The sequence below is a fragment of the Dipodomys spectabilis genome, unplaced genomic scaffold, assembly GCF_019054845.1.
Source record: "Dipodomys spectabilis isolate Male_0828 unplaced genomic scaffold, ASM1905484v1 ptg000145l, whole genome shotgun sequence".
NCBI classification, from domain to species: domain Eukaryota; kingdom Metazoa; phylum Chordata; class Mammalia; order Rodentia; family Heteromyidae; genus Dipodomys; species Dipodomys spectabilis.
In genome coordinates, this window is record NW_024870822.1 from 9,882,951 (window position 1) to 9,898,367 (window position 15,417).

A 15,417-nucleotide genomic window follows, 5' to 3' on the forward strand; every position below is an offset into this window, starting at 1 on the left:
TTTTATTAATCATATGTGATACCAAGGAATCGAACCTAGGGCCTCATGCATGCTAGGCAAGCACTTTACCACTGAGCCACATTCCCTGCCCGACAAGAGCTTTTTTCTATGAAAAGGGCTTCATTCCTTTGTGACTTGGAGCAGGGAGATGAGAGTAGTCAGTCATTTTTATTCCATATCTTGGAATTAATTTTGATTAACATCATTTTATATGGTCATATATATATAGTTGGGCTATTGTGAGCCTCTGCTAGTATTATTTAATCAGGCATTTCTTTGGACAAGTCTGGTCTATTTTTTAGAGACTTCGTGAATGATTCCCAATATTGTCCTGCTGGCTGAGACATATCCTCTTAAAAACGAAGAGGATTTAAGGAAGGTGAAACTAGCTTATCCTCAGGTAGGCCTGTAGAGGAGCACTGTATAACCGGACTACAAGGAAAGCCAGATTTATGATTAAATTGCTTAGTAGCCTCACTTTAAAGTATAAAAGGAAGAGAAGTATGGCTCAAGTGGTAGAACATGAGCCTTGAGAAAAAAAAACTGAGAGACCAAAAGTAAGTTTAGCAGTAATTGCAGACAAGACTAAAACATTTGTCATCTGTTACTGGAAAGCAAGTGTTAGATCCTGCACCAAGGCAAGATAACAGTAAGAATTATTAAGGGATCAGGCTGCCCTGACCAGTTCAGGAATTTGGGCAGTCTCTCCCCCCAACTCTGTCAGACAAGACATAATTCAGCATTCCTGTGGTTAGCCCTACTTATCCAACCAATGATGTATGATTTAACCTATCCTGTAACTGCTAAGCTAGAAAGTCCCTGCCCTTACTGGAAATGATCATACCCCTAACCAATGAGCTTGAGACATCCTTCCCCCTGATACATGCTCAATAAAAACCCTGCTGGACAAGGGGTTGGGGCTCACAACTCTGACTCATTGCGTTGGTGACGATTGTGAGTCCAAGCTCGCAAATAAACTACTCTTTTGCTGTTTGCATTGGTCGTGGTCTCTTGGCGGTCACTCGGGGGTCTCGAGTTCGAGTCTAACGAAACAAAAATTAGAGATCCTAAGTTCAAGACCCAGTACTGGCACACACACACACACACAAACACACACACACACACACACACACACACACAAAACTGGTGAAGTTAATTTAATAGTACATTTTACTCAATAAACAGTATTTCAATATCAATATCTATAAATATGCATATGTGTGTGCATATATATAAACAAACTATCTATCTGTCTGTCTGTCTGTCTGTTTTTCTGTCTGTCTATCTATCTACCTACCTACCTAAACATTATGGGGAGGCTGTTTAGATACTTTTTTTCACACCAAGTTTGTGGTATATGGTATTTGCACTTATTAACTGTCTCTCAGTTCGTGCCATCCCTATTTGAAGTGCTTAGCAGCCACCTGGCTCCTACACTAGAGAGAGAGAAAGATTCTATAACTACAGACTCTATGATGCTTGTAGATCCTTAGGTCAACCAACTGTCGTGACTGGTTTGTGCAAAAACATGAAACCAGAATTTGGTGTTGCTTGAAGTAGAGGATTAGAAATGTAGCTCGGTGGTAGAATGCTTGCCACACAGGCAAGAGGCCCAGGTTCTATTCCCCAGTACCAGCAAGAAAAAAAAAAAAGGGTGTGTGTGGGAGGAGGAGCAGGTGATTGAGACACATGGATCATATTTTGTCTTCAATTTCAATTTATCTCCTACACAGAGAACAAATACAAATGAACAAGGGCCTTGTCAACCAAGAAGTGTTTTGTCCAAGTTTGTTACTATTATTACAACTACTAGCTCTTTCTTTGAGTGTGCACACTGTCTCAGACAATATGTACTTAAAAATGGATTGGTACTTGAAGAGCAGAAAGTCTTCCTGTGATATGAATTATGGAGTTTAGAGGTTTAGCCCTAGGAAGACAGGAGACTCTAATATGGGGCAAATGTCTTTATGTACACCAGGTTTTCTCTTGTGGCTACTGTCAGGAAAATTTATGGCTATGATTTGGTTCACTTTTTGTCAAGGCAATTTATTTCCAGACCTTGTCAAGGGCCTTTGTATTGCTTGCCAGTGATTACTGGACCTGGCTGGGAGAAGCCTCTATAGAAAACACAGGCAAGCTGGGCACCAGGGGCTCACACCTGTGATCCTGGCTATTAAGGAGGTTGAGATCTGAGGATCATGGTTCAAAGCCAGCCCAGGCAGAAAAGTCTGTGAGTTTCATATCTCCAATTAACCACCAGAAAACCGGAAGTGGTAGTGTGATTCAAGTGGTAGAGCATTAGCCTTGAGCTGAAGAGCTCAGGGACAGTGCCCAGGCCCAGAGTTTAAGCCTCACAACAAAGAAAGGGAGAAAGAAAGAAAGAAAGAAAGAAAGAAAGAAAGAAAGAAAGAAAGAAAGAAAGAAAGAAAGAAAGAAGGAAGGAAGGAAGGAAGGAAGGAAGGAAGGAAGGAAGGAAGGAAGGAAGGAAGGAAGGAAGGAAGGAAGGAAGGAAGGAAGGGAAGGGAAGGAAGGAAGGAAAGGAAGGAAGAAGAAAGAAAGAAGAAAGAAAACAGGCAATCATTTGAGCTTCAATAGATATTTTATATTCAGCGAGTTGCAGGATGTGAGGTGAAGGAAAACAGCTGAGAGGTGTTTCTATATGGCTTAGTTTTTTTCCTTCCCTGTAAGGTCAAATACAGACATCTTGTTAAGTAAATCTAGGAACAAGATGCTAACATTACTATGTAGACCAAATTAGTATCAAGAACATTAAGAGTAGTAGAAGAAAGAATTAAGAAAGTATATGGTTGTTTTACTGAACTACAGATACTTTGAGAATTGGTTCCACTTTGACCATACCTCCTTTATTGAATGTATGGATGATAAATAATAGCTTTTATTATTCTTTGGCCCAAGATAACTCAAGGCAAGCCCTTGTACCTTTCATAAAGTCAAATCAAAGAATCCAGAAAAAAATTTCATTTGACAAGTTGATTTTTTTTGTATGTATGCCAATCCTGTGGCCTGAATTTAGGGCTTGGATGCTGACCCTGAGGGTTTTGTTGTTGTTGTTGTTTGTTTTTTATTTGTTTGTTTTTCCTCAAGCCTAGCACTCCAGCATTTACTTCTAGCTTTTTGCTACTTAATTGAGGGTAAGAGGTTTTAATGAGCCACCAGTCAGGTGATCTTTTACATCTTTATGATGTTTCATAATTCAGTAATTAGGTAGAAATTGTTGGTGAGTATCAAATATTATTAGGTTTAAAAACTAAGCTTTGACTGGGTTTTAGGTAGCTAAGAGAAACAATATTCACTGGCTCTTTTTTTTTTTTTTATCCTATTCTCACCTAAGAGCTGGCCCCAAACTTATAAATATGAAATTCTAAGTGAGAAGGATTTTTGGCGGTTTAGGGCAGTGGATAAAGCACTTAATATTGAAGTTTATGATATTAACACTGGTCCTGAATTTTGTTTTCTGAACACTCACTTCCCACTTCTCAGGGCCCTGGAATTGATAAACGAGGTAAATTCCACAAGAGTATTTCTATTGAGACGTTTGGAGAATTTTTGCACAACTGGGGTTGGAGCTCGGGATTTGTTAAGAGTTTAGCTGATATTCTACCAATTGATCCAGCTCCCATTCCTAATTCTGACTTTTTATTACAGTTAGAGCGAGATTGCTGCCTGGGGATATATCTTTTCCTAAGAACTGTGACAAATAACTTTAGATTCCATATTTTCTTAGTTCTGTTATGTTTTGTTCTTTCTAGTATCTTTTGGCTCCACATAAATTGCAAAAAATGAGTCTATTTGTGTCAGTAAAGATCATCAAATTTCAAGGTTCTAGGACATTCTGGGAAGCTTGAGAGAGGAGTCATCAGTTTGAAAAGTGAGCAGTTGACAAGCATTCCCTAAGGTATGCATGAAAATCATTTTCCCCTCTCTATCCAAATCTACCACAATGCCAGAGTAATTGCTCTCCAACCAAAGTCATATCTAGAAATCCCTTGTTTCACACCCCCCAAATGTGTCCTCCACACCTGCAGAATGAACTATAAACACTTTCATGAGGGATTTTAGGCTGTCACCATATGATCCCAACCTATCACTCCAACTTTATATCGTGTTACATCCTTCCGTGTACTTGGGTGATGTCTCAGCCCACTGGACAGCCCATCATTCTTTGAATATGCATTTCCTGCCCTCCTCCACCCCCCTCCCCCCACCCCAAGTCAGTACATCTGTGGCTTGGACTTTAATTGCCCTTTCTCATTGTCTGTCTTTCTAGTGAAATTCTCCTCAGTCTTCAATGGCTCACTTAAATAACTCCCCTGACATCTACAATTCACCAAGCCCTTCGATCTCTCATAATTGGCCACCTACATCTTATTGCTTTAATTTAATTCTACCACTGATTAGAGTTCATTATATAAATGTCTGTTCTTTTCTCTTCTGCAGTTTCATTTTATGAGATCTTTGGTGAAATGTGTGATGTCTTATTCATTTTTGTTTTTTCCACAGTCTCTATTCTATGGTCTCGATCATTGTTGGTATTCAGCAAATGTTTGTTAGATGTAGAAATGTGTGGCTAAGTTACACCTTGTACTCAAATTAGTATCCCCTTCACATTGCTGGGGTAAGATTTATGAAAAATCTTTCACAATTTAAAAGGGGGACTATTTGGAAAAGGTTGAGAGCACTGGAGAAAGATGCAGCAGGCAGGGGTCTAAATGCTTACCAGGAAAGCAATGTACACAGTGGTAGGGGCTGAGACTTCAGATGGCCCCTCTAACATGCATTTTCCATTTCTTTCTTGATAACTGAACACCTAAACTCATGACTGAGACTCTTGACAACCCAGGTGAAATCCACATTGCTTAACCAGCCTTAAAGCTAGATATTCAAGTTCTGGCTAAAGAGATAGGATTAGAAACTTCGTATGTATAACAAAAATGAATATCTTTACCTGCTGTTTCCCCCATCTCCTCAGGCAGGACTATAGAAATGTACAATTAGAAGGTGTGGCAAAGCATTTTTGATCATGAAAATGAGGGGAAACTCCTAGAGCTAATGGAACCACTGCAGTCTTCCCAATCCCAGTAAATTGGCAGCCTCTCCTTTTTTCATTGCTTAGGTTAAAAATTAAAGCTTTTAGTTTAGACTTCCCCTTGATTTGTCATTCCCCCATTGGCAAGTAAATCCTAGCAGATCCACCTACAAATAGATTTAAAATCCACTTCTCAACTTCTACCGGTTCTATCTACAATTACCGTTGTCTGGATTATTGCAATGGATTTTTATGACCTCACTACGTTTACCCTCACACCCTCACATAGCAGTTTTTTTAAATAGAGAAGCCAACGGGATCTTTTAAGCTCTTCTTCAGATAATTTCAGCCCCAGTACTTCTTATCAAACCTCCCCAAGACTTTTCACTCATTTAAAGAGAAGAAATCCTGGCCATCTTCTATAAGGCCCTGTATGGTATAGCCCCATTGACTCTGATTTCTTTTTTTTTATTTTTATTTATTTTTTATTGTGAAAATACTGTACAGAGGGGTTACAATTACATGGGCAAGATAATGAGTACATTTCTTTTCAAGCATTGGGAGGCTACAATGCCTCTGATTTCTATAACTTGCCAATCACTTATCTGTTCCAGCTTTTTAATGACTTCTTAGTGTTCCTCATAGACTTAGCCCAATTATTCATTCTGCATGAATACTTTTTCTACAGACATTCATGGTTAACTTTCACATTTCAAATTGTTTGTTGACATACTTGCTCAAAATCTTAAGTGGACCTATCCTGGGATTTCTATTTAACATCACTAAACCCAGCCCACCTCCATTTTCCTAGTCACCTGCATCCTTTTCTCACATTAGAGCTACCACCTTCTATCAGGTACAAAGGGATTTCACTTTGAATGGGAATTCTTCCCTTAAGCCCTTAATTGGCCCTCAATGGGTTTGCTTTAGGTAAGTAAAACACTTTCCTTGGTTTAGTTCCTCACCTGGCTTGCTTATGTGAAACATTTTTGTTAGGTTTAATTCCTCACACTATCAGTGGTTTTTGCCCCAGTAAGCTTTGTGCTAGCTTTAGCTTCATTGGGGGTGTAAGATTTCTGAAGCTATGAGTCTGCTTGCCAATGTCTGCATTTTAATAGACTCCCAATTTGACTTCTTAAAGTGTGGCTTCTCTGTATCTCTCTGATTGAATTCCCACCTAACAATTTCTTGTCCTCCTCCCTACATTTAACTGAATTGAGTGGGTTTCATTATTCTATTTTCATACATATGTATAAAGTATTTCAATCATAACTGCTCCCTCATCATCCTGTCTGTTAGCCATCCCTCTCACTGTTTTACTTTTCTAAACGGTTCATCTTTTACACTCCTGTCATTTTTGAGGGTGGTCTTGTTTTTTCATATAAAAATAATATGATACTTCTTTTTCTCAGTCTGGCTTAACACGATGACTTCCAGTTCCATCCATTTCCCTGCAAATGACATAATTTCATTATTCTTCTTGGGAGTCATTATGTACTTAATGACTCCCTGGTGTTTACACACCACATTTTCTTTATATATTCCACAGTTTATGGATATCTAGAATATTCAATAGTTTGGCTATTATGAATAGTGCTGCTATAAAAATGGATATAGTATCTTCATTGTATGCTAATATATATTCCTTTGTATATATGACAAGTCATATCATGGCAGGATCATGGAATAGTTCTGTGTTTATTTTCCTGAGAAACTTTCATATTGATTTCTACATTGGTTGCAAAAGTTTACCTTCCCTATTACTCAAGCACTTATCCAAAAGGCACAATAAAGCACCTGCATACCCATGTTCATTGCAGGAGTTTTCACCATAGCTTCATGACAACCAAGATGTCCTCCAGCTCACAAATTAAGATAATGTAATCTATCTATTAAGGAATTTTATCCACCTGTCAGGAAGAACAATAGGATGTCATTTTCAGGGGAAATGGATGGACCTGGAAAAAACTATACTGAGTGAAGCAAGTCAGGTTCAAAGAAACATATGAAGTAAAAACGAAAATATAAACACATATGAAACCCATATGAATATATACATGATAAAATACTGCATGCACAGAAGTGGGTTTCCACAGTACCACCCCTTTGAACACTTAACTGACAGTTTAACAAAATGAATATTAGAAAAATGAAACCTGTCCTGCCTGATGTATGAGGCAGGTAAGGAGAGAGGGATGGATGAATGGAGAGAAGAAGGGTGGCTGAAAATAGTTATAGTACTCAATGCACAGTTGGAATACAATCATAATCCTTAAGTTACATAAGTGAAAATAGAACTATAAACCTTGAAGGGATCAGGGATCAGTGGGGGAATGATAGAAGGCAGGGGGAGAATGATGAAAGATATGACACAGATCAAGATGCGTTGTACGTATAAATTAACATGTTGAATTGAAACCCTTTTGTACAACTATTTAAATCATAACAGTAATCATAGATTTGCATTCCCACCAAAACCAGATATAGGTCTCTTTTTGTCTACATCCTTATTTGTTGTTTGTTCTGCTTGATGATGTCCATTCTGACTGGAGTGAGATGAAATCATTTGTCACTTTGTTTTGTATTTCCTTTATGACTAAGGACACTGAACGTTTATGTACTTAATAACTATTTTGAACTTCTTTTTTTGAGAACTGTTGGTGTAATCCATCTGTATGTTCTTTTTCTAATTGTTCTTTTGGTATTTAATTTTCTGAGCTCTTTCTATATTCTGGATATTAATCCTTTAACCAATGAATAATTCACAAAAGTTTTCTTCTGTAGGTTGTCTCTTGCTTATGGTGATTATTTCCTCTACTATGAAGAAACTTTTTAAGTTGATGTAATCGTATTCTTATTGTCTTATGTTTTTCCTTAGTTTTTCTGTATTAGTTTGAAAGTTTCATGTCTTACATTAATATCTCTGGTCCATTTTATATTTATTTTTGTATACTCTGAAGGATCTAGTTTCTGTCTTCTCCATGCTTGTATTTAGTTTCCCAGTACTATTTTTCAAAGTAGCTAATTTCTAAAGTGTGTTTCTGGTACCTGTGTGAAAATCAGATGGCAGTAACTATGGTCTTTCTATTCTATTCTCTTGGTTCATGTGCCTGATTTTGTCATAGTATCATGGCACTCTTTTTCCTAAGTTTATTTTATTTTTTTGTCGGTTGTGGGGCTTGAACTCTGGGCCTGAGTGCTATCCCTGAGCTCTTCAGCTCAAAGCAAATGCTCTACCACTTGAGCCACAGCACCACTTCTGGTTTTCTGGTGGATAACTGGAGATACAAGTCTCACAAACTTTCCTGCCAGGGCTGGCTTTGAACCACAATCCTCAGCTCTCAGCCTCCTGAGTAGCTAGGATTACAGGCATGGGCCACTGGTGCCCAGTATTTTATTTTTTCAAATTATTAATAAAGTGATGTACAATAGGGTTATCATTTTATAAGTCAGGTAATGAATACCTTTCTTTTGGGGCAATGTCACCGCTTCCTATGTCACCTATTGCTATTGTGGTGCTGTGGCTCAAGTGGTAGAGCGCTAGCCTTGAGCTGAAGAGCTGAGGGACAGTGCCCAGGCCCAGAGTTCAGGCCCCACCACTGACCAAAAAAAAAAAAAAGTGTGAAAAGGATTAAAATAATGATAATGAAGTGAGGCTACTGTAAATTTGATTGTGTGACTGCTTTTTTTCTCAGCTTGTTTATTAATGCTATATTGAAGCACTGTTGATTTCTGTATGTTCATTCTACATGCCGCTACTTTTCCAAAAGTGTTTATCAGTTGAAGAGTTTGGGTGAAATCTTTAGAGTCTTTAAATGTAGATTCTGAAAGTAAGATTCTGTCTGCTCTTATTTCTGTCCTTTTTCTTCCTTTCCCTTGCCTTATTTGTCTGGGTAAGAACTGAACACTATTTTGAACAAGATTATAGTAGCTGAATTTTCTCTCATTTAATACAATGCTGGCTATGGATTGAACATATATAGTCTTGTTATGTTGAGATATCATCAATCCCTAGTCTTTTCCAGGCTTTTATCAGGATTATTTCTTAAAATTTCCTATACTTATTGAGATAATCACATATTTTTTTGTTGATGTTGGTGGTCATGGGGCTTGAACTCTGGGCCTGGGTGCTGTCCCTCAGCTCTTCAGCACAAGGCTAGCGCTCTACCACTTGAGCTACAGCGCCACTTCCGGTTTTCTGAGTTGGTTTATTGAAGATAAGAGTCTCACAGGCTTTCCTGCCTAGGCTGGCTTTGACCTGTGATCTTCAGATCTTAGCCTCCTGAGTAGGTAGGATTACAGGCGTGAGCCACTGGCGCCTGGCTTGATCATATAATTTTCTGCTTAATTCTCTTTATGAGTTATATATGAGTTATATATTTCACTTACTAACTTACTTATGTTGAATGTTCCAGTACATTTATCTTGTCTTTAAGCCATAATTTGATCTAGTCTACCAAAGAGACTTGCAACTGAGGTTTTATTTGACTTGTTAAGTTGGTCATTTCTAGAATTTCAATTTGTGTTTTTCAGAATTCCTATATCTTCATTGAATTCCTCTTTCATGTCCTTCACAAGTTACTTCATTTCAATAAACTATTTGTCTTCTCTTAGTATTCGCCCATGTGTTCATTTTTTAAAATTTCACTGAGCATTATTATAATCATTTTTTAAATGCTTTGAGATTCCATCCACTTCACTATTGTCTATATTGGTGACTTTAAAATTGTTGAGTTTTGAAGAATCATGATGCTACCTTGTTTTTCCATAGTCCTTGTGTTTTTGTGTTGAGATGTGTGCATCTGAGGTCAAATCATAGGCTGGGAGATTTAATTACCATCATCTTTAAGTTGAACTATTTTCAATGTTCAGACAGGGAAGTATTGGGAAGATTGAGGTACTATTTACCTCTGTGGCACTGAGGTGTAGTCTATTAGCCTAGCAGTCGCTAGGCTCAGGGCATTGTTTCTGACATGAAGCTCAGATGATATTGAAGTTAGCAGTCGTTTCTTATAGACAGTTCAGTTGTCTATTTTGGGATGCTTTACCTTCTTTGTGTCCCGGGAGCCATTGGGTTACTAGGAGCTTTACAGCCTGTAGACTGAGCTAGTCTTCATTTACTTATGTTCTGAGAGGGAGAAAATAGCCAAGCCTAGGGTGACATAATAAACTGAAAATAAATTTTTAAAAGAAAACAGAATTTCTTTGTGCTATACATTTCATATCTTTATTATATAGAATATATATAATGTATGTAGTATGAGAAATTGATATAGGTGCTATTGAGAAGAATAACCTATGGGAAAATTTTTAAAAAGGGGTATGAGTTTGTGACTTTAAATGAAAGCCACATGGGAAAGCTCTTAATTGGAAAATAGGATTGATTCAAACAACTAATGAAGAGGCAGCAAGATGAGTACTCAGGAAAATTACATCCTTCTATTTATCAATCAATATGGGCTAAACTATGCCATGGCAATGAACATCTCAATGGCCTTAAACATCAAAGGTTTACTTCTCGCTCATATTACATGTTCATTCTACTTTGTCAGGGAGCTTTGTTTGAAGCTGTTTTCCCTCAGGGACAAAGGCTCTACTGCTTGCAATGTTACAGGTTGTAGAAGTAAGGGGTGTAGAAGGCTGAAGTCTTACACTGGTAATTAAATGCTTCAACCAAAAGATGACACATATCACTCCTGCCTCCATCTATATGCCAGAAGAATGCATATCCTCGACTACACGAAAGAGGAAAGACACATAACCTTTTATGCCTTGAAAGGGAGGAGATGGATATGAATTGACAACGTAAATTTCTACTCCACCTCATTATCTGTTTTTTTCCTATAGTAACGTATCAATATGAATATGTCAGCATTTAAAAATTTTTATTGTGAATAAAATTAAATTTAAAAAAAAAATAAATAAATAAAAATTTTTATTGTGAGATATTTCAAATACACTCTAACCAAGATGGTATGGCTAAGACTTAGCTAGCTATATGTCACTTGGGAACATACCACTATTTCTAATCACTATAAAAGTTTACATTGTACAAACAATCTTCATTTATATATTTAGTCAGCTCTATCACACATTTAGGTATTAGTGAATTTTCACTACTTTACATAATACCATACTGGATATCTGCTCATCAGTGCTTTGCCATTTGTCTCATTGTTTTAGTGTAGCAAAGTCCCTGGACCTTTAATTGACAAGTTTCAAGGTTACTTTCTCTTTCCTACTGACTTCCTGGGTCAGTGCTTATTCCCAGGGCAAAGCATAATCTGAGAATAAAGGAAATGAGTGAACAGTGACACCTAAACAATATATCTTTTTAAAATTTAAATTAAATTAAATTGTAAGGGTGATGAAAGAGGGGTTACAGTTATATAAATAAGGTAATGAGTACATTTCTTGTGGAACATTGTTACCCCCTCCCTTTCTCCCCCCCTTCTGCCCAAGTTGTAAAGTTCATTATATCTTTTTGTCTTCCACAATACTCTAAAACTGTACTCATTTCAAGAAAAATGTGATTGGTTAAAACAGAATTTGCCAGAGTGAATGAAAATATGATTCATTAACTAAAACCTTTCAAAAGAAATTCTAAATTGTCTTCATGTGAGTCCTCCCTTACCAGAATGTGTTACCTAAATAAAGGTGGTCTTGTATTTTGATAGAAACATGGACATTTTGGAGTTAAAGGCACGAATTCCTGTGTTCAGAAGCTGTGTGACCTTAGGAAAGTTATTTAGCCTTTCCAAGTAACTATTTTTTTTCCATTTGTAAAGTGGTGATTCTAATCCATGAGGTTATTGTGAAATATAGATCACATAATGTTTATGAAAACATCTGTTGCATAAGTGGGACGCACAAGAAAAACTTCTTCCCTTTTTTTTATTCTCTTCTTCCTTTGTTTTCAGGATACCCAAGGCATGTATCCACCGTGAGTTTCAATGATGGTAAGACAGATTCAGCAATCAATAAAATTTGTGTAACATTGGTATTTTTCCATGACACCCAAAGCAAATTTTGGAAAATACTTTCAGGTGAGATCTTTCTTTGGAAAATCCCCATTCCCTCATTTGCAGTGGCCAAGTGCTATTTACCCCAGGACACAACACTTTGGGATTTGTTATTTTCAATGTTAATAAATGATTTCATTCATTTCCTGTTTTCCTCTGCTCACTGACTTGCCAGCAGCAGTCACGAGCTGCCCTTAAAATAACTGCTGTGGTAAACAACGGATTAGAATTAGTGGGTATCTGTAATTGTGTTACATAGTCAACTCAGTTGGAAAGGGCGACATGACTCTTGATCTCCAGTTGCGTGATTTGGTGAATGCAAGTGAAGTAAAGGTTAAGAATGTTTTGGAAAGAAATTTATGATACAACCTTAAAACAGGTACTCAAGGTGAGAACAGAAGGCTCTGTCTCAATTTTGCTTCCTCTCCACGTGCCTGTCAGACCTCTGGCACACAGTAGGTGTGAATAAGGACATCTAGTTTGGGCTGGGGACCTGCAAGGAGCTGCAAATGGTTTCCCTAAGTTCATTTTTCAAGAAGAATCTTATGCATTGAGTAAGTCTAATCATCTTGAGTTTCTTCCTCTTACTGTCATGTTCTTTTTTTTTCTCTTCATAGACCTAGTAGGGAGACTGGTCTTCAAAGAGGGTTCATTAAATGTTGAATGAATAAAAGGATAACCCTTTAATATTTTGAGAGAGGGGAGGAGGGAGGAGGTGGTATGAGGGAGAGGGAAAGTGTCAAGAAGAGAGGAGTCAATCATGCCTGTGTACATAGATAGATATGCACCAATATGCACTTATAAGTATGATGCTTAAGTTCCCCCCCCCAACACCATGTGTGACACTAGACCACATTGTGTTACAGTAAGAGATACACTTGTATTTATGATTTCGTGTTGTTAAAATTTAATTAGGGAAACTGAGCAAGATTTAAATAGGGCTTCTCGGTGATCTTGATGACTTGAGCTATGTGTTTTTCATCCTTATTACTTTCATATATACATAAATCTTTACCCCCTCTCCATTTTTTCCATGTGTGTGAAATCTGATATTTTTCTGTATTCTTAGGTTCCCTTGCAATCCAGACTTTTCACTTCCTCCACATCTGCTATGAAACAAAATATTGATGAATGTGACCTGTAAACCTAACCAGTTAAATGGAGCCAATAACCAGTTCCTATCCTTATGTCTTTTTTTTTAGAACTTACTATCATTTTTTCCAATCTCTTCCTTCACTGTGATTTTTTATTTTGCTTATGAAAAGATTAAAGGAAAATTATGCCAGCAGTAAAGTTTTCAACCACATCTGAGGCTTACATTCTAAGCCTTTTGACTAATGATAATCCAGACCATCTCACTGACTTCAAGATAAAAATGTACAAAGCCAAACCATGTTCAGAGGTAGTTCCTATTTCTCTGGAAGACTCATAAATATGACAAAGAATAATTGTTAATAAATCAGTTCCATCCCTTGGTTATTTAACTAACAGAGAATACACACACACACACACACACACACACACACACACACACACTTTAAAGGATTCTTGCTAAAGTCTTGGAAGGTAACTTTGAGATGATGATCCTATGTGTTCCCACATAGAGTATGTGGGATTTTAGGTATAACCTAAAATCTCTACAAAATTCCAGGAGGTGCTATTTGCATGAGTTTGGGACCTTCTCTGGGGCTATGCAATGTGCCAACCTAACTATATACAAACATGTGAACAGAATCTTCAAAGAAGTCACCTTTGCAGACAGCACACTTAATCTAAATATATCACCTTGTACAGAACATTGGAATTACTTTAAAAGTCTTATGTTATATCCTTTGGAATAGCCTTAATAGAGCAGATAATCCTTTGGTGGTGAATTTGACATTTGTAAATATTAAAAATCTTTAGGTATTAAATCTCATATGAAAAGTACAACCTAGGGAAATGTCATTTTGTTAGCTAACAAAAAAGAAAGTTTTCTGAGGTATTTAAATTAATTTTTCTGTGTGACTCCAGTGCCTATGGAAATTTTTCCTACAAGATCAGAGATTAGAACAGAGGAAACCTCTACAGAGTATGCATATGACATTCCAATGACATAACTTTCAGGGAACAAAGTTAATTTGCATATTTTATGTTTTCTCCTAAGTCTTATTAATCCCTTAAGCAAAATCTAGTTTCAGTGCTTGTAATGATGACTCAGTCTCCCCTTATGTAAAATAGAATGTACTTGAAAGGGGCTAGCTCTGAAAATGTGTAGACTAAAAGACTGAGAAGTTGTTCTGAGGATTTTCAATTGCAATCAAAATGGATAATTCTTTAGAAAAACCCCTATCTTGAGGACTATACATGATACTCTACCCAAAACCCCTTATGGATTTATCAGCCCCACACGCTCTACCTTCAATATCTTGATTCTGAAGAAGGGAGCAATGTCATGACTTGATATGTGGAGAGTTGCATTCTTTTTTATATCTCATCTGTTGGTTATAAAAGATTTATAAAATTTCCAGTTAGGGGCAATCAATTAACTAGCAACTTCTTCTTGATACTTTGGATTTAATAACAAATCTAAGTGCTGATGATGCTAAACATGTCAGACTTCCCTGAAAAGCAGGGAAGTACCCCTGGTTTTAGAAGAGAAATTTACAAACAACAAATAAAACCAGCTTTTGAAAGTAGCACTATTATTTCTAATCACTGAAAAGCCTTCTGATTTCCTGGTTTGCTTCTTTTGGAAATAGAACCAGTCAGTCAGGATTGGTCAGGGTGAGGGGGTAAGTAGGAGACGTGTGTCTGTCTGTTTTCTGTTGGTCTGCTATTGTGGCACTCATGGGATCACAAGAGGCAGTGTTGAGTGACCCCTTTTATGATAAAACAGATTATCCATAGTGAAATAGATGTCTGGCTCTTGAAGCTAACTTCTTAGTCTGGAGGTATTTTGATTTACAAAGGACTAGGTAAGAATGGACATCATTGTCTTAGGTGAAGCCACAGAGACTGAGGGAAAATGAGCAGGGAATGGGACGAAGGGAAGGAGATCTCCTGCTGAAAGTTAAAATGTTGTCACCCAAGACAGAATATGAACCATAATAATAAACCAGTGTGCTAAATCATATAAACTCGAAAGAATTCTTCGAGTCCTATTTTCCCAGACATTCAAATAACCTGCCTTCATCTTCTTAATGCTTCAAAGTAATTACAAGTCTTTTTATAGCTTGGTTGCTTTTGGCATCCTTAGGACCCGTTAGTTTTTGAAGAATCTAGAGTAAGCCTCTGGGGATTCACATTACACAGCTTCCATGACCATTTTATGAATTTCTTTATAACCAAAGCCAATTCAACAAAGAA